The sequence below is a fragment of the Bos javanicus genome, chromosome 21 (assembly GCF_032452875.1).
Source record: "Bos javanicus breed banteng chromosome 21, ARS-OSU_banteng_1.0, whole genome shotgun sequence".
Taxonomy (NCBI): domain Eukaryota; kingdom Metazoa; phylum Chordata; class Mammalia; order Artiodactyla; family Bovidae; genus Bos; species Bos javanicus.
Window position 1 is genome coordinate 21,820,542 of NC_083888.1, and position 20,482 is coordinate 21,841,023.

Here is a 20,482-nt window from a genome sequence, read left to right on the forward strand (position 1 = left end):
AAAAAGAAAGTACATCGGCAGAAAACCGAAAACAGAATTACCATATGATCCAACAATCCACTCCCGGGACTATACCTGGATAAAACTGTAATTTAAAAAGCTTCATGCACCCCTATCTTCATAGCAGCACTGTTCACAACAGCCAAAACATGGAAACAGCCTAAGTGTCCACAGACAGATGAGTGGCTAAAGATGTGTTATGTACATGCAATGGGATACTACTCAGTTATTAAAAAGAACAAAACAATGCCATTTGCAGCAACATGGATGGATCAAGAGATTATCATGTTAAGTGAAGTAAGTCAGAAAGACAAATACCACATGATGTCACTTAAATGTGGAATCTAAAATATAACACAAATGAACCTATCCCTGAAGCAGAAATAGATTCACAGACATAGAGAGCAGACTTGTGGTTGCTAAGGGGTGGTGGGAAGGGAGAGGGATGGACTTGGGAGTCCAGACAAGGGAGAGTTTGGGATTGTCAGATGAAAACTACTAACATTACATTTAGAATGAATATACAACAAGGTCCTACTGTGTAGTGCAAGGAACTGTATTCACTATCCTGTGATAAACCATTATGGAAAAGACTAGATATATTAGATATAACAAGTATATATATAGGAATATGTGAAAGTGAAAGTTTTAGTCGCCCAGTCATGTCTAACTCTTCGTGACCCCATGGACCGTAGCCCGGCAGGCTCCTCTGGATATGGAATTCTCCGACAAGACACTGGAGTGGATTGTCATTCTATTCTCTAGGGGATTTTCCAAACCTAGGGATTAAGCCCTGGTCTCCTGCATGGCAGGAAGATTCTATACTGTCTTAGCCACCAGGGAAGCCCATTTAGGAATATATATAGGTATAAAAAATATGTATAGGTATATAATTGACTCACTGCTGTAAAGCAGAGATTGGCACAACATTGTAAATCAACTATACCTCAGGTTTTAAAATAGTAATGACAAAAAGACAACAATGGATAGGAAAAAAAGGAAAAGTACATTTTGTGATGGACTGTAAAAAGCTGAGAATTACCAGCCAATGAGCTAACCGCAGAAGATACCTTTGATGCTAATTCAACCATTCTCCAGCAAACATGCATGATGTGTCTTCTAACAAATATTCACTGGGAGTGTTCTATGCTCAAGAACACTGTGGTTACCCACAGGAATCACACATGGTCCTTGCTCTCATGAAGCTCACGGCCCGATAGGGGAGATAAGCCAAGTAAGACGCAAAAATACGAAGTTAATATTCTGTCTTTTCTTCTTTGTTTCATTTAACCAGAGGGATTCAGTTAGTATCTGCAACATAATTGTAGTCATCTGCAAGGTAACCACAATAGCAGTTTAGAGCTTTCTGTCCACTATAAACCAATGTATGGGTTTACTTTTCAGCAACAGCAGGGGACATCCAGGATACCAAGAGTTTTTTAGGATTCATGGGGCTGGAGCACAGTTCAGGCCCTAGAGAACCAAAGGCATCTCTCGACCTCTCAGGGGTCTTTCTTGTATTCTGCCATTGATGGGGGGAGATTCCTTAGCTCTCCAATCAGTAGGGAGTGTGAAGGGAAGATGAGGGAAGACTCATAGAACCTGGCTAACGCTTATTCCCTGCCTCTTCTTTCTCTCTCTCTCTGACTTGTCTCTTTTGCCCCAGTCTTTTTAAAAAAATAATTTATTTACTTATTATTTTTGGCTACACTGGATCTCTGGTGCTCCATGCAGGCTTTCTCTAGTTGCTGTGAGCAAGATCTACTCTCTAACTGCAGTGCGTGGGCTTCTCACTGCAGTGACTTCTCTTACTGTGGAGCAGGCGCTTTAGGGTGCTCGGACTTCCATAGTTGCAGCTCCCAGGCTCTAGAGCACAGGCTCAACAGTTGTGGCACACAGGCTTAGTTGCTCTAAGGTATGTGGGATCCTCCTAGACCAGAGATCGAACCCGTGTCTCCTGCATTGACAGGCGGATTCTTTACCACTGAGACACGAGGGAAGCCCTGTGCCGAAGTCTTTTAGTTACCATCATCAGATATGTGGCGAAAAAGTGAAGACAGGATTGGGAGAGCAGAGAAACTCTGTGTCCACAGGAGAAGTCAGTAGAGGAAATGAGACCATGTGCCACAGGTGGCCACTTGGAGAGAGGTCCGTGGCCTGATGGGATCTGGGTGCTTGAGTGTGGCTAAGAGGAGGGGAGGGAAGCTGTGAGAGTATCTCATGGAGAAAGATTTTTGGCAGGTGCTATAACAAATTTTTAAGACAGGGAGTATATTTGTTATCTATGGGTGCATAACAAACTACCCCCAAGCTTTGTAGTTTAAAACAACATTTATTAATATTTACTTATTTGGCACCATCAGGTCTTTATTGTGGCTCCAGCTTAGTTGCCTGGTAATGTGGGATCTTAGTTCCCCAACCAGGGATGGAACCCACATCCCCTGCGTTGGAAGGCAGATTCTTAACCACTGAGCCACCAGGGAAGTCCCCAAAACAACATTTAGTATCTTACAGTTCCTGTGAGTCGGGAATCTAGAAGACTTAGCTGAGTGTCACTGGCTGAGGGTCTCTCACGAGGCAGCTGTCTAGATGTTGGTTGGAGCTGCTGTTATCTGAAGTTTTGACTGGGGCTGAACCTGCTTCCAAGATCACTCATCCAGCGGTTTCCTCAGACAGGCCTGTCTTCATCACACCGCAGATGGTTTCCCCAGAGTGAGTGATCTAAGAGAGCTAGGAAGAGGAGCTAACCCGATCTTGAAAGCGATATACTACCCCTGGCACAGTGTGGGAGAGGACTACACAAGCACATGAACAGCAGGAGGCAAGAATCACTGAGGGACTTCCCTGGTGGGCCAGTGGTTAAGAGTCCACGCTCCCAGTGCAGGGAACTGGGGTTCAATCCCTGGTCATGAAACTAGATCTCACATGCTGCAGTGAAGACCCAGCACAGCCAAAGGTGGGTGGGGGTGGCGGGGAGGAATCACTGTGGCTGTCTCAAGTCTAAAACCAATATTAAGACATTTTCCTCATGACTAATCTCAAAGTCCTGTGACACCCCTTTTGGAAACTTATAGTAGAGATCTATATGTATGGGGAAATTAGGGGTGGGGTGTGGTCACAATGCCCACACTATGAGTGAGATGTACAATTTTTTTTTAAGTATCTCTGTGATGGCTCAGATGGTAAAGAATCCACCTGCAATGTAGGAAAGCCAGGTTTGGTCCCTGGGTCAGGAAGATCCCCTGGAGAAGGGAATGGCAACCCACTCCAGTATTCTTGCCTGGAGAATTCCATAGACAGACGAGCCTGGTGGGCTACAGTCCATGGGGTCACAAAGTGTTGGACACGACTGAATGATTAACACTTTCACTCAGTTCAGTTCAGTCATTCAGTGTCCGACTCTTTGAGACCCCATGAGCCACAGCACGCCAGGCCTCCCTGTCCATCACCAACTCCCGGAGTTCACCCAAACTCATGTGCATCAAGTCGGTGATGCCATCCAGCCATCTCATCCTCTGTCGTCCCCTTCTCCTCCTGCCCCCAATCCCTCCCAGCATCAGGGTCTTTTCCAATGAGTCAACTCTGCCCATGAGGTGGCCAAAGTATTGGAGTTTCAGCCTTAGCATCAGTCCTTCCAATGAACACCCAGGACTGGTCTCCTTTAGAATGGACTGGTTGGATCTCCTTGCAGTCCAAGGAACTCGCAAGAGGCTTCTCCAACACCACAGTTCAAAAGCATCAATTCTTCGGCACTCAGCTTTTTTCACAGTCCAACTCTCACATCCATACATGACCACTGGAAAAACCATAGCCTTGACTAGACAGACCTTTGTTGGCAAAGTAATGTCTCTGCTTTTGAATATGCTATCTAGGTTGGTCATAACTTTCCTTCCAATTAATTAAAATTCCTTCCAAATTCCTTCCAATTCCTTCCAAAAAATTAAAATTAAAATTAATTGAAATTAAAAGTAAGCGTCTTTTAATTTCATGGCTGCAATCACCATCTGCAGTGATTTTGAAGCCCCCCAAAATTAAGTCTGACACTGTTTCCACTGTTTCCCCATCTATTTCCCATGAAGTGATGGGACCAGATGATCTTAGTTTTCTGAATGTTGAGCTTTAAGCCAACTTTTTCACTCTCCTCTTTCACTTTCATCAAGAGGCTTTCTTCCACATAATTAAACTTAGATTTCTCAGTTCTTCAGCTTACCAGCTAACAGTCTCTTCTGGGTTTAAACAAAGCCAGTTTGGGGTAAATCTTGGTCAATTTGAAATTCAAACTCCCTCTGAAACTGTCTCCTCCAAAGTTCTTCCCTCCACTTCTTCTTCCAAAGATGTTATTTCTGTCCAAGGGGAAAGGACCCTGGTTCTCCAGCTGACCTTCCCTGGCTCCTGCTTGCTCCCCTGAGGTTCAGCTCACCTTACCACATGTCTGCTTTGGCCTCTGTACTGGTCGTACCCCTGCCTGACCCATTCAAGCCTGAAGCTCTGTTTTCTCTGCTGCCTTCTTCGGCTACTACCCAGGAGTCTTGGTCCCTTGGGATGCTTCCTAGCTTTAGCTACCTCAGTCCCCTCAATGGGAGCTCGTAGGGACTTCTGAAACCCTTCATACTTCATAGCATCAGAGAAGCCTTCAGGGCTACCTCTAGTCCTCTTTCTGCTCAATTCACCTGTGGCTGCCATTTCCACCTATTGTAACTGCCTCATGGATGCTCTATGAGTCAGTTTCCTTTAATGGTTCAAAAAATAAATAGGCTGTACTTTCCATGTTTCAGCTTCCCTTTCAACCTCTCTGGGGTTCTTATCATCATTCCCTCCCCCCTCACTCATGATAAATTCCCTGGCCTACTTTTAGTGGCTGCCTGGAAGTCCGTTTATAAGGAACTGCACTTGGCCATGGGTAAGAGGAACCTGACCACTGTGGTTTAGCCAAATCAGGGGTTATTTTTCTCATGTATCAAGAAGTATAGGGCTGGTGCAGGAAGTCTAGGATGACATCAAGGACCCAGGCATGGACTTCCCTGGCAGTCCAGTGGTTGGGACTCCACACTTCCAATGTAGAGGGCACAGGCTTGATCCCTATTTGGGGAACTGAGATCCCATGTGCCACACGGTGAGGCCAAACACTTAAAAAAAAAAAAAAAGGATCCTGACATCTTCTGTCTTCCTGCTCTGCCAAATTTAGTGTGTGGCTCTTGTCCTCATGGTCACTTCCAGTCATCATGTTTACATTCCAGAATAGAATAGAATACTATTCTGTCATTAAATGCTATTATCATTGATTTTTTTTTTTACGAGTGACAACAGTTATTGAAATATAATCCCGTTTGTATGTAGTATTTGTCATTTGTCTACCAGCACGCTATCCTTCCATGGGCAATGGCACCTGACCTTTCTTTCTTTCTTTTTGAAAAATGTATTTATTTGGCTGCACTGGGTATTAGTTACAGCACGTGGGACCCTTTTAGTCGTGACATGTGGGATCTAGTTCCCAGATCAGAGATCAGACCTGCACTCCCTAAATTAGGAGCTCAGAGTCTTAGCCACTGGACCACCAGGGAGTGAAAGTCACTCAGTTGTGTCCGGCTCTTGGTGACCCCATGGACTGTAGCCCGCCAGGCTCCTCTGTTCATGGGATTCTCCAGACAAGGATACTGGAGTGGGTTGCCTATCACTTCTCCAGGGGATCTCCCCAACCCAGGGATAGAAACGGGGTCTCCTGCATTGCGGGTGGGTTCTTTACCACCCGAGTCCCAATCTCTCTTTAGAAAACAGGACCTAGTGGTTCCGATGGGAACTGCCACCTTATTAGGCCACCTCTGTCTCTGGGTTTGGATTAGAGGTGGCACTTGACCAGCCCTGAGGCAACCACAGTACTGGGTCACTTTTCACATGACAATTTGTCAGGGAACATGGGAGTAACCCAAGCTGAGCCTTTGAGGGACCTTCCCTGGGACTTTTTAAGTTAAAACTAAAAGGGAAAGACCTTTCCCTCTTTGGAATTGAAAATGAGAAGATGTGAGTTTGCAGGGCAGTGGCATCTCTCACCAGCCCAACTGCATTCTGAGAGAAGGAGGTGAACGCGGAGAGAGGAAAGCCAAGAGCAGAAGCCCGGAGGCAGCCCTGAGAATATTTGAGTCTTTGGTTACTGAGGCCAGAAATAACCCTGAAGGTTTCTTTTATGAGTCAGTAAATAGTCCTTTCTTGACTAAGTTAGTTTGAATGGTAAAGTTCAGGCACTCAAATTTTTTTTTTTGGTTTGGTCTTCTCTGATGGTTTTTATTCTTATTTTAAAATTTTAATTGGAGGATAACTGTTTTACAATGTTGTGTTGGTTCTGCTGTATAACAACAGGAATCAGTTATGAGTATATGTGCATCCCCTCCCTCGTGAGCCTCCCCCTCACCCGACCCTGACTCTTTTTTTAATCATTATTTTAAAGAAATTTTGCTTTGGCCACACCACATGTGAAACTCTCACTCCCTGCATAGGAAATAGAGAGTCTTAACCACTGGACCACCAGGGAAGGTCCCTAGGCACTCAAAATTTAAAAATTCCCCACTAATGCACCATTTCCATTTTAAAAAATATCCAAGCATGTGTAGACACACAAACACAGATGTATAAACACATAAACATTTGCTCATCTGTATCTTAAATATTCCTCAATGAATACATTAACTTTTTAATGCCATGTTTTAGAATGAGCCATTTAAGCTAAGTGAAAAAGGTTCAGATAACTCACATAAAAGATAATAAAATTAGAAACCAAATGAGCAACTTTCATCCTTTTTAATAATAAAAAGTAGTAAAAAAAAAAAAAGTTAAACTTTTAAGCCGAATCACTTCCAGGATAATTAACCAATTCAGCTCCTTGGTAGAAATTCAAAAGAAAGCATTTAATGCCTAGGTCTACGTGATAAAAAGAATCAGGTGATAACCAGGGATTATCACCAACTGGTATATATAGTAATGGGGTAGTTCTCTTAAGAACCCCCTCTTTACTGAAGATGGAGTTCGGCATGTCCTCATTTGAAGGGAAGCCCGAGATTTCTAGAGGGCCTCCCCACCACACCCCCCTGCCAAGATCTGGGAACCAACTTCATTTCCTGTCTCTGGTAACCCAACAGCCCTTATAAAAAGACTTTTCTGTGCACTGTGAACCTTCTGAGAAGGGCTTTGTGACCCTCAGAGGCTAACTTCTGCAAGACAGAAACTCTCTATTTAAAAATGCATGTTGAAATCATATATTCCATCACCATGGGGAGTTTCTTATTTCCTCTAACAAAGGACTTTTATTTATTTGTATGAGTATGTAAGTAATATGAAAAACTATTTGAAACACTAGAAATGTAGCTCAATAAAAAGAAGAGAGAAATCCTATCACCCATGAAAAAACCATTGTTGATATCTTACTATCCTATGTGTGTGTGTGTGTGTGTGTGTGTGATAGGAAATTTTGGCTGGGCAGAAGCTAGAGGTTAGATATCTCAGGGGAGAATAGGAGGCTCCTTCCTTTCTTTCCTTACTACATTTTCTCTTAAGTGTGTGGGCATCAGGTGTCTTTTCTTTTTTTATTCAAAGGAGGAGATTTTTGACGCAGAGTTGGCTGGGGAGGAGAAAAAGCGAGGAAGACATTTTAAGGAATAGTGTGGTGTCTGCTTTATTTCTTCTTCCATTACAGTAGGCCAAGAAAAGGAGAGAACTGTGTTCCACAGAAGCTGACCTTGATCTTGGCCACTGGAAGTTCTCTTCAGGGCACAGGTGAGGCAATGCAACCCAGCGCTGGAGCAAGGGTGTGTGTGTGTGTGTGTGTGTGTGTGTGTGCGCGCGCGCGCGTACATGCTCAGTCACTCAGTCACGTTCGGCTCCTTGGAACCCCATGGACTGCAGCTTGCTAGGCTCCTCTGTCCACGGGGGCTTTTCGGGCAAGAGTACTGAAGTGGGTTGCCATGCCGTCCTTCAGGGGATCTTCCTGATGCAGGGATCAAACCCTCTCCTGTGTGTCTCTTGCGTTGGCAGGTGGATTCTTTATCACTGTGCGGATCCTCTGTTAATCCATGGGCGATGGTGATGCTGCCTGGTGGAGCAGCTCTCTGAATCAAGGCCGTTGCAGACAGGCCAGGGCGAGGAGGAGGATGTGGGATGCACAAAACAAGAGAAATAGTGCCATATCTGAGGATTATGGAAAAAAGGCAAGAATTTCCTGGGTGAGGGTGTGGAAGGACTCTGAGGTCTTGTAGTCTAGGAGACGAGATTTAGAGCAATGCTCTCAAACTTGAACATACATATGAATCATCTGGGGAGACAGCTTTTTAAAATTTTACTTTTAAACATCTCTTATTATTTTGATTGTTTTTCCTCCAAGGACATTAACAACAGCACTCTATTTATAGGGGAATTTTTACTTTATATTCACTTACATGGATGATGTAAAATAAATCCCAAAGATTTTTAAGCTGTACAACTTGGGGAACAATAAATATCAGATGGCATTTCTCTCTAATACAATGATTAAAGCAGCATTTTATTTTCCTATCCTGTGGGAACAAAAGGAAGCAACACATGATTTTTTTAAAAGATTGCAGGTGATGTGACTTCACTTTTAAAACTTTTTGGAGTTAAAAATTTATGTAATGTAACATTCCAAAAATTTAAGTGTACAATCCAGTGGGGTTTAGTATATGCACAATGTTGAGCAACCATCACCACTACCTAATTCGAAAATATTTCCATCATCCCCCAAAAAACCCCTTCCTCATTAGCAGGGACTTCCAATGCCTCCCTTCTTCCATTCCCCATGCAAACTCTAATCTACTTTCTGTCTTACGGACATTTCATGTGAAGGGAATCATACAATATGTGGCCTTTTTTGCCTGGCTTCTTTCACTTAACATAGTATTTTCAAGGCTTATCCATGTTGTAACATATATCAAAACTTCATTTCTTTCTATGGCTGAATAATAATCCACGGTATGGTTGTATCAGGGCTTCCCTGATGGCTCAGACGGTAAACAATCTACCTGCAATGCGGGAGACCCAGGTTTGATCCCTGGGTTGGAAAGATCCCCTGGAGAAGGGAATAGCAACCCACTCCAGTATTCTTGCCTGGAGAATTCCATGGGCAGAGGAGCCTGGCGGGCTATAGTCCATAGGGTCTCAAAGAGTCAGACAAGACTGAGCAACTAACATACACACACACACACCACAGATACACCACATTTTGTTTATCCACTCAGCAGTTGATGTGGAAGCTTACATTTTATTTTTTATTTTTTAAAAAATATTTATTTATTTGGCTGTATCAAGTCTTATTTGTGACATGTGGTGTCTAGTTCCCTGACCAAGATCTAACCCAGGCCCCCTGCACTGGAAGCATGGAGTCTTAGCCACTGGCCCACCAGGGAAGTCCTGGAGCTTGTATTTTAAATACGTATTTGGATTCAGTAGGGCCTGAGGTTCTGCATTTCTGGCAGACTCCCAAGTGTTGTCCCATATTGCTTGTTCAAGGACTTCACTTTGAGTAGTAGTGAGGATTTAGGAATCAAGACTACACTTTAGAGCATCACAATTTGGGATATTAATATAAATACACACCTAAAACATACTGGTTAAACACTCTCATACACACTTAAAAAAAAGAGAGAGTTGAATCATGCTGTGACAATTCTTTCATCAAAGCTGATGAGGTATTTATTAATCTTTAGCATGGAGTTTTGCCTTCATTAAAGCTATTATTCATCACGAACACATGAAAGAAATTTTGTTTCACACCTTGCACTTGACCTTAGCAAACATTTGCAGTTACTGATACCTATAAGCAACGAAAGGACTTTGCTTGTGGCTCAGATGGTAAAGTGTCTGCCTACAATGCAGAAGACCTGGGTTCGATCCCTGGGTTGGGAATGTCCTCTGGAGAAGGAAATGGTAATCCACTCCAGTACTCTTGCATAAGCAATGAATGTTCATATTAACCATGCATGAATGCATAGTAACTGGTTTCAGCTGTGACCGACTCTTTGAGACCCCATGGACTGTAGCCCACCAGGCTCCTCTATCCATGGGATTCTCCAGGCAAGAATGCTGGAGAAGGTTGCCATGCCCTCCTCCAGCAAATCTCCCCACCCAGGGATTGAACCCGCATCTCCTGTGGCTCCTGCATTGACAGGCGGGTTCTTTACCAGCTGACCCATTGGGGAAGCCCCATATTAACCAAAAGGAAAGTTTATTATCGACAATGGACATTTGACCTCCCTAATTTATGAATTTGCTAATCCCTTTTCCTTGTTACAGGTATTTCCCATAGGAGATGGGAGCGCCTCTTCTGTGAGAACATTTCTGAGCCCAAGGTACCAAGGGACATATTGATATACATCAACCTAAAGAAATTAACATATTTCATCTAACCTGCCACTTATGTACTACTGAGAAAGGGAATAAAACTGCCAGTTACACTCTGATATGTTGTCAACTCTAAGATGCATCCTGATTTCAGTGATTCTAAAAGGTAATACGTGTACATTCCAGAGATAGTGAACACGATGGTGGTCTCATCTGCACCAGACTCAGATTCTGTGCCGCTACAAGTCCTGCACTTGCCTTGCTGCTACCTCCCTGCATTAGAAGCACAGAGTACTAACCACTGGGCCACCAGGGAAGTCCCATTCTAGAGCTATTTTGAGTGGGTTTCCATTCCTTGAAAACAAACATTCCCTAAATAAGTAAAACAATGATAACTGAAAAAGCAAGTCAGAGGGAACTCCCTGGTGATCCAGTGACTGTTAAGACAGTGCAGGGGGTGCAGGTTTGATCCCTGGTTTGGAAACTAAGATCCCACATGCCACACAGCAAGGCCCCCAAAAAAGCAAGTTAGAAATATAATCTTTGCAGTCCAAGGCAGAGAACACAGAGACCAATCTCAGTGACCATGGATTAATACTCCTTGGCCTTTAATTCACAGGACACTTTTCTTCCTTTTAAAGTAGATAATACTTACTATACTTCCATGGCCAAGGTCTCAAAAAATATAGAAAAACTGAATACCTACTGAATACCTACTCCATGCCTTCAGCAATGCTATTTTTTTTCTCTACTCCAAGTTAACAGTTGTCAATGGTCTGGTGAATGTGAGACCGTTTTTCTCCTATTTATACGTGTACTTTTCTCATACATAGTACCACACACTGGGGAACACAGTCTTGTAGGCCAAATATAACCTATAGTGGGTTTTGTTTGACTCACAAAGAATTTTTCTTTAATTTGAAATAGAGGACTTCCCTGGTGGTCCATTGGCTAAGACTCTGCACTTCCAGTGCAGGGGGCCTGGATTTGATACCTGGTCAGGGAACTAGATCCCACAAGCTGCAAATAAAACCCAGTGCAGCCAGATAAATAATATAAATTAAAAAAAAAAAAAGAAAACTGGAAATAGTCATCAACATTTTAAATTGGGATAGTTCATGAAAATCTTAAAAACCTGGAAGACAAGTCATCACTGGATGCCTACTTCTGCCTGAAAACAGTTGACTATCGCTGAGCAGTGGGCTGCCCACTGAGGGTGGGGTGAGCGCTCCTCTTCCTAGTCCCCGCTCTTCCCAGATGTCCTCCCTTAGTTCACTCCACCGTTTATGTTACCTGCATGGCCCGTATAAGCAGTCACTTTTTTTTTTTAACCCTTATACATATTGTTCTGTAACTCTCTTTTTTCACTTAAAAACATCCCAGGGGCATCCTGCTATGCAAATACGTACTGATATAGCTTATCCTTTTTTAAAAAAAAAAAGTATGTATGTATTTTGGGCTGAGCTGGGTCTTCTTGCTGTGCTTGGGCTTTTCTCGAGCTTCACTGTCTGTTGCGGTGTGTGGGCTTCTCATCGTGGTAGCTTTTCTTGTGGTTCCCAGGCTCAAGAGTACGGGCTCAGCAGTTATGAAACATGAGCTTAGCTGCTCCATGGCACATGGAATCTTCCTGGACCAGGGATCAAACCCCTGTCCCCTGCATTGGTAGGTGGATTCTTATTCACTGAGCTACCAGGGAAGTCTGATCTTACTGTTTTTACTAGGTGCAATCCATTCTCATTGTCCATGGATTCTATATTTGAAAATTTACCTACTCTCGAAAATTATTTGTAACTCCAACATCAATGCTCATCACACTTCTAGGGTCATTTGCAGACATGTGCAAAGCTGCAAAAATTTTGAGTCATTTGACGGGTGTGTTCCAGCTGAGATTGAACAAGACCATGCTCTGCCTCCAGCTTCAGCTCTTACTGCAAACGAATATCCTTTGTGTGTTTCATTTAATGCCACTTTTTTTGTTGTTGTATTTTTGTGCTTTTTGTTGTTGATTTCCCTTCACCAGATCCCCAGGCTGAGAAGCCTGACATCAGGCTCAGAACCTTCACAACAGTGGGAGAACTTCTTTGGCATTATTGTTCTCCGGTTTCGTGGGTCACCCACCTGGCAAGTATGGGATTTGATTTTATCGTGATTGCACCCCTCCTACCATCTCACTGAGGCTTCTTCTCTGTCTTTGGATGTGGAGTATCTTTTTTTGGTAGGTTCCGGCGTCCTCCTGTCAATGGTTGTTCAGTAGCTAGTTGCGATTTTGGTGCTCTTGCAGGAGGAGATGAGTGCATATCCTTTACTCTGCCATTTTGAGACAGTCTCATGATTTCACTTTTTAAATGACTCCCAACGTAGTGTTGAAGTGCTGTGTGATGTTTCTAGGATCCAGAAGGCTGGAATGTGTCTTATGGAGAAAATGTATGTGTTAGGTAAGCTTCCTTCAGGCATGAGTCACAGTGTTCTTGGTTGTGAGTTCCATGCTAATGAATCAAAAATACCTTACACCTACAACAAGGAAGAGAAACTTAGCTGACCTGTATATGAGGCTGCTCCAAAAAGTACTAAAGTAACATTTATAGTGTGTGATGAAGTTACGGAAAAGATGGACTATATTTATAGATTCATGAGATGACAAGCAATAAAATAGCTCAGTTGACAGCACTGTTGTGAGGTTTGAAAGATAAAGAAATTTATAGTCACATTGACTCAGGAAAATATTAAATCTTTTCAGCAAGTGCTGACTGGCTCAAATATTTCAAAAGGCAGTAAGGGCATGAAAAATATTAAATTTTCAGGCAAGGCTGGCTCTGCAGATCAGGAGGCTATGGCAGAATTTTTTTTAAAAAACCTGCTAAATGTTATACAGGAAAAGGGTTATATGGAAGAGTAAGTTTACAATGCTGATGAAATTAACTTGTTTTACATGGATGTTGGCAAATGAACTGACACAACACAAATGGCCTCCAAAGTCTTGCCTTTAAATCATTGAAAGACCATGCATTCAATTATTTGTAAGAAATATATATTAAATAAGGTGACTTTAAATAGAAACACACACAAAACAAGATTATATGTTGATGCATACATACATGCTAAGTCCCTTCAATCACGTCTGACTCTTTGTGACCCTGTGGACCATAACCCACCAGGCTTCTTTGTCCGTGGGATTCTCCAGGCAAGAATATTGGATGAGGTTCCATGCCCTCCTCCAGGGAATCTTTCTGACCCAGGGAATTGAACCTGCATCTCTTACGTCTCCTGCATTGGCAGATAGGTTCTTTACCATTAGCGCCACCTAGGAGGCCATATATAATTGATGGATTGATGAAAATGTGGTTAGAGGCCCCAAGGAACCTAACCTATTTCTGGTAAGAATATTGGTCCTGTATTTGCTAATTCAGTGTTTTCAGTGGCTTTATAGAACATGATGATGTTGTTAAGAAACAAAATTCAAATGAGTGAATTTAAAAATCAAACTGGCTTTATTCAGCGATGAATGAATCAAGTGGCATTCCGTCTAGACACCAGAAAGGAGCTCCAGAGAGCTGCAGAAAGAGCAAGGTTGTTATAGACAAAAGGGGTAGTGACCAGGAAAAAAGTGGATGACCTCTAGGGGATCAGAGGAATCTCCTAGGCAGATTACCACACTGCTGTTGACCAAGAAATTCCAAGAATTCATCAAATTCTTAAGACTGACTGGTCAAGGGCTTCCTTGGTGGCTCAGATGGCAAATGATCTGCCTGCAATGCAGGAGACACAGGTTCACTCCCTGGTCCAGGGAGACCCCACATGCCTCGGAGCCGGTGAGCCCACGTGCTGCAACTATGGAGTCCGGAGTGCCTAGAGTCCATGCTCCACAGCAAGAGAAGCCGGCGCGCCACAACCAGAGACTAGCCCCTGCTTGCCACAACCTAGAGAAAAGCCTGCGAAGCAACAGAGACCAAGCACAGCCAAATAAATAAATAAAATATTTTTAAAAAAAGACGGGTTAAGATGACATTCCTGCAGAAGACTGAAATTGCAATTAGGTTGGGTACTAAGTTTTGGCTTGGTGACATGGGCTTAGAAAGAGTAACTTCATTTTGGGCCTATGTTCTTTTTTTATTTAATCGTTAATTACTAGCATTACATATCTGAGGATTCAGAATTTTTTTAAATTTTTATTTTATTTTGGAGTACAGCCGATTAACAATGTTGTGACAGTTTCAGGTGCACAGCAGAGTGACTCAGTCATGCGTCTACATGGATCCGTTCTCCCCTAAAGACTATAAAGAAAGCTGCTGCTGCTGCTGCTAAGTCGATTCAGTCGTGTCTGACTCTGTGCGACCCCATAGACGGCAGCCCACCAGGCTCCTGAGTCCCTGGGATTCTCCAGGCAAGAACACTGGAGTGGGTTGCCATTTCCTCCTCCAATGCATGAAAGTGAAAAGTGAAAGTGAAGTCGCTCAGTCGTGTCCGACTCTTGGTGACCCCATGGACTGCAGCCCGCCAGGCTCCTCTGTCCATGGGATTTTCCAGGCAAGACCACTGGAGTGTGGTGCCATCGCCTTCTCGGAAAGAAAGCTGAGTGCTGAAGAATTGATGCTTCTGAACTGTGGTATTGGAGAAGACTCTTGAGAGTCCCTTGGACTGCAAGGAGATCCAACCAGTCCATCCTAAAGGAAATCAGTCCAGAATATTCATTGGAAGGACTCATGCTGAAGCTGAAACTCCAATACTTTGGCCATCTGATGTGAAGAACTGACTCATTGGAAAAGACCCTGATGCTAGGAAAGATTGAAGGCAGGAGGAGAAGGGTATGACAGAGGATGAGATGGTTGGATGGCATCACCAACTCGATGGACATGAGTTTGAGTAGGCTCTAGGAATTGGTGATGGACAGGGAAGCCTGGTGTGCTGCAGTCCAGGGGTCTCAAAGACTCGGACACGACTGAGCGATTGAACTGAACTGATTCTCCCCTAAACTCCCCTCCTATCCAGGCCGCTATATAACATTGAACAGATTTCCCCGTGCTGTACAGTAGGACCTTGTTGGTTATCCTTTTTAAACAGAGCAGTGTGTACATGTGCATCCCAGACTCCCGAACTACCCCTTCTGCCATCTCTCCCTTCCAACCCGGCAACCAGAAGTTCCTTCTCCAAGTCTGTGAATCTGCTTCTGTTTTGTAAGTAAGTTTATTTGTATCATTTCCTTTTAGATTCCACATAAAAGGGATATCACACAGTATCAACTCTATTTTGGGCCTATGTTCTCTTTTTGTAATACTATAAATAATGACAAGTCAATGGTATTTAGAATTAAACAATATGCCTCTATCATAATCAACTGAATCACTCCATTACTAAACAATATTTAGGTGAGTTTCAGTTTTTTTTATATTATATCCAGTTTGTACATGTCTTTATACACATGAACATTTTTCTATGATACTTAGAAGTCCAAAACTGTTTGAAAGGGCCTGCCTATTTAAAATACTGATAGATACTGCTAAATCGTATTCCAGAGGCTCTCTCCATTTATACTTAGGCCAAAAGTCTATGAAAGTGCTTGTTTTTCTGGCTCTTCATCAGACTGGGTATTAGCAACTCCTAATGGCACCCCACTCCAGTACTCTTGCCTGGAAAATCCCATGGACAGAGGAGCCTGGTAGGCTGCAGACCATGGAGTCTCGAAGAGTCGGACACGACAGAGTGACTTCACTTTCATTTTTCCCTTTCATGCATTGGAGAAGGAAATGGCAACCCACTCCAGTGTTCTTGCCTGGAGAATCCCAGGGATGGGGGAGCCTGGTGGGCTGCCGTCTATGGGGTCGCACAGAGTCGGACACGACTGAAGCGAGTTAGCAGCAGCAGCAGCAAAAAATTTTTCCCAAAGTGATGGTCATACAATGATATCAGATTTTAATGTGTATATTTGGATTATTGGGGAATTTGCATACCTTTTTCATACGTTTAGTGACCAATTCAAAAGGTTTTACTTGAAGAATATAATGGCTTGATTCTCATATAATTTTCTTATGTTGCAGGAAGGGGGACTCCTTCCAGGGCCTGAGAATGGGCTCTTGTCCAATACTCGGCAATGAATTGTCCAAGGAGACACATATGCTGACAAAGCAAGAGACTTTATGGGGAAGGGGCACCGGGTGGAGAACAGCAGGCAAGGGAACCCAGGAGGACAGTTCTGTCACGGGACTCACAGTCTCAGGTGTTATGGTGGTGGGGTTAGTTGTCTCTGGACAATCATTCTGACTCAGAGTCCGTCACGATGGCACACTCGTCGCTCAGCCAACATGAATTCCAGCAAACAGGATTCTGGAAGATTGGTAGGACATATAAACTCTCCTCCTCTTGACCTCTGTCCTCTTGACCTTTCCTGAATTCTTCCAGCTGGTGGTAGCCTGTTAGTTCCAGACCTTGTATTGTTAAATAATTCATGTAAGTGACTATGATCTTGCCTGGCCAGGCTGGGCAGTTTCGGTCAGTGTCTCCCCTGATGCTGACATCACAAACATTTTAATAGTAAATCTACATATTCATTGACCCCCACCCCTAGTTACTCAGGGTGACACGGTCTTGCATGGGTCTTTTTCTTTTTTTTAATTGGAGGCTAATTACTTTATAATATTGTAGTGGTTTTTGTCATACATTCACATGAATCAGCCATGGGTGTACATGTGTTCCCCATCCTGAACCCCTCTCCCACCTCCCTCCCCATCCCATCCCTCAGGGTCATCCCAGTGCACCAGCCCTGAGCACCCTGTCTCATGCATCGAACCTGGACTGGCGATCTATTTCACATATGATAATATACATGTTTCAATGCTATTCTCTCAAATCATCCCACCCTCGCCTTCTCCCACAGAGTCCAAAAGACTGTTCTTTACATCATGTCTCTTTGGCTGTCTTGCATATAGGGTTGTCGTTACCATCTTTCTAAATTCCATTTATATTGCATGGGTCTTTAGGAAACTCTAGGCTGAGCCCCATCAGTGGCTTCCTGACGTCATCCAAAGCCTAGGTTCTTTCTGTTTTTCGGCTCTGCCCTCTAAGGCTGCCTTTTACTCTTGCCATGGCATGACTGCAACAGTGGCAGACACCACATCAGCCTGGAAAAATCCACAGAAACAATGGGGCCATCTCTTCAGAGGATGGAAACCCTTCCCAGGAGCCCTCATGCAGATTATCTTGCTCATCTCACAGGTCAGAACGGGGTCACTGTTCACCCCTTAAACCAGTCACTGGGAAGGGAAACAGAATCAGCAAGATTAGCTTATAGTGAAACGAAGTCAGAGTCGCTCAGTTGTGTCTGACTCTTTCCAACTCCATAGACTGTAGCCTTCCAGGCTCCTCTGGCCATGGAATTCTCCAGGCAAGAATACTGGAATGGATAGCCATTCCCTTCTCCAGGGGATCTTCTCAACCCAGGGATCAAACCTGTATCTCCTGCATTGCAGGCAGATTCTTTACTGTCTGAGCCACCAGGGATGCTCCCAAAAGAAAGTGAAAGTGTTAGTTGCTCGTTGTGTCTGACTCTTTGTGACCCCACGGACTGTATCCTGCCATGTTTCTCTGTCCATGGGATTCTCCAGCCAAGCATACTGGATGATTAGCTGAGAGTCTTAGAATGGGCCTTCCAATCCTGCGCCAGGGCCCTTACACTTACAGTCTTCTGCCTAGAATGCTCTTCCCTGAGCTATCAGCCAGGCATAGTCGCTTTTATTCTTCCAGTCTTTATTTCTCATCTTACCAGCAAGGCTTTTTGTGACCATCTTGTTCACAATTATACCTCCAGCACTCTCCATGTGTTTTCTCTGCTTTCGTTTATTCTTACCTACCATCTGCCAATGCAGAAGATGCAAGAGACTCAGGCTCAGTCCCTGAGTACAGAAGATCCCATGGAGAAGGAAATGGCAACCCACTCCATTATTCTTGCCTGGGAAATCCCATGGACAGAGGAACCTGATGGGCTACAGTCCATGGCGTCAGAAAGAGTTGGACATGACTGAGCAACTGAACACACACACACATCATGTGCTTTACTTATTTAAAAATTTTTTTAAAAAATTTATTGTCCATCTCTTTCAACCAGAATGTTAGCTCAATGAGGGTAGGAATTTTGCAGTTTTATCCGTTGCTCAGTCACTGGCACATCCTTCATTGGTGTTGTTCAGTCACTCAGTCATGTCTGACTCTTTGCAACCCCGTGGACTGCAGTACATCAGGCTTACCTGTCCTTCACCATCTCCTGGAGTCTTCCCAAGTTCAAGTCCACTGAGTCTGACACATATAAATAAAACTCAATAAATATTTGCTGAATGAGAGTAATCTATCTGAATGAATTCCACCTGAATCCATCTCTCAATTAATGCTAAACTCAGGGGAGGGCAAGAGGGGAGTTGTTTACTGACCACCCCCAAACTCCAGCAGTAGTGACATACCAGCAGAACAACCACACGGCCTCCCCAGTTTCACCCGCCAATCTCTGCCCTGCCGAGCACTGCCATGTAGATTCGGCATTGCAGCTGTTCCAAGGAGGGTGGCGTGGTACAGCTGAAACACAGCCCCTGATGCTGACCATGCTGCCCCAACATCCCTCCCAAATTGGTCTTGGACAGAACTTCCCAGGTAGTACAATGGTTAAGAATCCACCTGCCAATGCAGGGGACACGGGTTCGATCCCTGGTCTGGGAAGATTCCACATGCCTTGGAGCAATTAAGCCTGTGCGCCACAACTATTGAGCCCATGTGCTGCAACTATTGCAGCCCACACACCCTAGAGCCCATGTTCCGCAACAATGAGAAGCCCGTGCAGCACAACTAGAGAATAGCTAGCCTTTGCTCACCGCAACTAGGAGGGTCTGCACAGCAATGAAGCCCCAGAGCAGTCAAAAATAAATAAATAAAATTAAAAACAAGAAGCTTTAAAAAGAAACTGATCTCGGGTGGCCGCAGCCTGCAGCAGTGTGAAGCAGGATTCAGGTTTCCAGCCAGAGATTGAAGTCAGGGCAAGGCGGCAAGAGTGCTGAATCCTAGCCACTAGACCACCAGGGAGCAGTGGCCAGTGACAAGGCCCTGTCCTGCCAGCTGTGTAGCAATGAATTTCCGCCTTGAGATGGAAATGAGTGAAACAAGTCGAGTGTTTATTAAAAGGAAAAAGAGTAGGTGTGTATCAGTTCAGTTCAGTTCAGTTCAGTCGCTCAGTCGTGTCCGACTCTTTGCGACTCCATGAACTGCAGCACGCCAGGCCTCCCTGTCCATCACCAACTCGCAGAGTTCACCCAATAGGCACATAAATGGACTCAAGAGAGTCATGCCCTCGTGGTAGTTTGAATCACTTATAAGGAGCAATTCTGGGTTTCCTTTGGCCAGTCGTCTTGCTTTGCCTGGTTCTGAGTCCATATTTGGTACATCTCAGCATCCTCCCCTGTGCGTACCTGCATCTCTTAGCCAAGACAGACTCTAGCAAAGAGAGACACGTACTATGGGGTGTGCCCCCTCCCTTTTTGGCCTTCAAGGAGCCTTTCTGACACATGTAGTCGGGAAGATACCCTCAAGAATGAGGAATACGTGGTCTTTTATCTCTTATCTGGGCAGGACTCAGCTCCTCTCTCGCTCCTGCTATTTTGGGGCATCTGTCCACAGAGGAGAAATTCCAGCTACTCAACCTGGGGCCCATCTCTCTCCTGCCTCAAAATGACCACACCACCCATGGGTGCCACAGCTTAGCTGGGAACCTCTGTTCCTGGCCATGCTGTAACCTTTTCTGATTGATGGCTTTGGGACCTGGCTCCCCAGCTCCTCTCATTCCTGTGTCTGGCTCTTGCTCTCAGTGACTTCAGAAGCAACACTGATCCCATGTCCAGGACCTGTGTCCATGGTCCCTTCACCTCCTCTGCTCCAGTGCTTTCCACCCCCACCTAATCAACCTCCAAAGGCCTGGCCATGTCGCAAACTGCTTCCACTTCAGGACCTCAGCCCCTCTCTCCTTATTCCATCTCTCCCTCCCCCTTATGATAATCAAATCTGCCCTTTATCCTCACCACTGCCTCTTTCGCTTCCTTGCTTGCTGTTCCTTTTCAGCCTCCTACTCAATCTAGACCCTGTGGTAGGCTTTTTAATCATGTTCTTGCTAATG